This window comes from Heloderma suspectum, chromosome W (assembly GCF_057233095.1).
Source record: "Heloderma suspectum isolate Gila_16-S chromosome W, 16-S_ref, whole genome shotgun sequence".
Taxonomy (NCBI): Eukaryota; Metazoa; Chordata; class Lepidosauria; order Squamata; family Helodermatidae; genus Heloderma; species Heloderma suspectum.
The window spans coordinates 5,910,001-5,912,500 of NC_139475.1; positions in this window are offsets into that span (position 1 = coordinate 5,910,001).

Below are 2,500 nucleotides of genomic sequence, written 5' to 3' on the forward strand. Positions count from 1 at the left end.
TAGGGTTAGTGTCTCGGTTAGGGTTAGGGTTAGGGTTGGGGTTAGGGTTGGGGTTAGGGTTGACTAAGGGTTAGGGTTAGGGTTAGGGTTAGGGTTAGGGTTAAGGTCAGGGTCAGGGTTAGGGTTCAGGTTAGGTTTAGGGTCGGGGTTAGGGTTGGGGTTAGGGTTTGGGTTGGGTTAGGGTTGGTGTTAGTATTAGGGTTAGGGTTGGGTTAAGTTTAGGGTTAGGGGTAGGGTAGGGTTAGGGTTGGGGTTAGGGTTAGGGATATGGTTAGGGTTCGGTTTGGGGTTAGGGTTAGTGTTAGGGTTAGGGTTGGATTTAGGGTTAGGGTCAGGTTTAGGGATAGGGTTAGGGTTGGGGTTCGGGTTAGGGTTAGGGTTTGGGTTAGGGTTAGGGTTAGGGTTAGGGTTGGGGTTAGGGTTAGCGTTAGGGTTAGGTTTGGGTTTAGGGTTAGTGTTAGGGTTAGGGTTGGATTTAGGGTTAGGGTCTGGGTTAAGGTTAGGGTTAGGGTTGGGGTTAGGGTTAGGGTTAGGGTTGAGTTAGGGTTAGGGTTAGGGTTAGGATTAGGGTTGGGGTTACGGTTCGGGTTGGGGTTACTGTTCAGGTTGGTTATGGTTGGTGTTAGTGTTAGGGTTAGGGTTGGGTTAAGTTTAGGGGTAGGGTTAGGGTAGGGTTAGGGTTGGGGTTAGGGTTAGGGTTAGGGTTAGGGTTAGGTTTGGGGTCAGGGTTAGGGTAAGGGTTAGTGTTAGGTTTAGGGTTGGGGTTACGGTTAGGGTTAGTGTTAGGGTTAGGGTTTGTGGTTAGCATTAGGTTTAGTGTTGGGGTTGGGGTTAGAATAAGGGTTAGGGTTATGGTTAGGGTTAGGGTTGGGGTCAGGGTTAGGGTTAGGGTTAGGGTTAGGGTTAGTGTTAGGTTTAGGGTTGGGGTTAGGGTTAGGGTTAGGATTAGGTTTAAGGTTGGGGTTGGGGTTAGGGTTAGGGTTAGGGTTAGGGTTAGGGTTAGGGTTGGGGTTAGGGTTAGGGTTAAGGTTAGGTTTAGGGTTAGGGTTGGGTTAGGGTTGGGTTAGGGTCAGGGTTAGGGTAAGTGTTGGGGTTCGGGTTAGGTTTAGTGTTGGGGTTGGGGTTAGGGTTAGGGTTAGGGTTAGGGTTAGGGTTGGGGTTAGGGTTAGGTTTAGGGTTAGGGTTGGGTTAGGGTTAGGGTTAGTTTTAGGGTTAGGGTTGGGGTTAGGGTTAGGGTTGGGGTTAGTGTTGGGGTTAGGGTTAGGTTTAGGCTGAGTGTTAGGGTAGTGTTTAGGGTTAGGGTTAGGGTTAGGGTTAGGGTAGGGGTTAGGGTTAGGGTTAGAGTTTTGGTTGGGGCTAGGGTTAGGGTTGGGGTTAGGTTTAGGGTTAGGGTTAGGTTTGGGGTTAGGGTTAGTGTTAGGTTTCGGCTTGGATTTAGGGTTAGGGTCTGGGTTAGGGTTAGGGTTAGGGTCAGGGTCAGGGTCAGGGTTAGGGTTCGGGTTAGGTTTAGGGTCGGGGTTAGGGTTGGGGTTAGGTTTCGGGTTGGGGTTAGGGTTAGGGTTAGTGTTAGTGATAGGGTTAGGGTTGTGGTTAGGGTTAGGGTTAGGGTTACGGTTAGGGTCAGCGTCAGGGTCAGGGTTAAGATTAGGGTTAGGGTTAGGGTTAGGGTTAGTGTTAGGGTTAGGGTTGGGTTAAGTTTAGTGTTAGGGTTGGGGTTAGGGTTGGTGTTAGGGTTAGGGTTAGGGTTAGGGTAGTGGTTAGGTTTAGGGTTTGGGTTAGGGTTAGGGTTAGGGTTAGGGTAGGGGTTAGGGTTAGGGTTAGGGTTAGAGTTAGGGTTGTGGTTAGGGTTAAGTTTAGGGGCAGGGTTAGGGTTAGGTTAGTGTTACGGTTTGGGTAGGGCTCAGGTTTAGGGTTAGGGTTAGGGTTGGGGATAGGGTTAGGGTTAGGGGTAGGGTTAGGGTTAGGGTTAGGGTTAGGGTTGGGGTCAGGGTTAGGGTAAGGGTTAGTGTTAGGTTTAGGGTTGGGGTTAGGGCTAGGGTTAGGGTTAGGGTTGGGGTTAGGATTAGGTTTAGTGTTGGGTTTGGGGTTAGGGTTAGGGTTAGGGTTAGGGTTGTGGTCAGGGTCAGGGTTAGGGTTCGGGTTAGGTTTAGGGTCGGGGTTAGGGTTGGGGTTAGGGTTAGGGTTAGTGTTAGGGTTGGGGTTAGGGTTGGGGTTAGGGTTAGGGTTGGGGTTAGGATCGGGGTTAGGGTTCGGGTTGGGGTCAGGGTTAGGGTAAGGGTTAGTGTTAGGTTTAGGGTTGGGGTTAGGGCTAGGGTTAGGGTTAGGGTTGGGGTTAGGATTAGGTTTAGTGTTGGGTTTGGGGTTAGGGTTAGGGTTATGGTTAGGGTTAGGGTTGTGGTCAGGGTCAGGGTTAGGGTTCAGGTTAGGTTTAGTGTCGGGGTTAGGTTTGGGGTTAGGGTTAGGGTTAGGGTTAGGGTTAGGGTTAGGGTTAGGTTTGGGG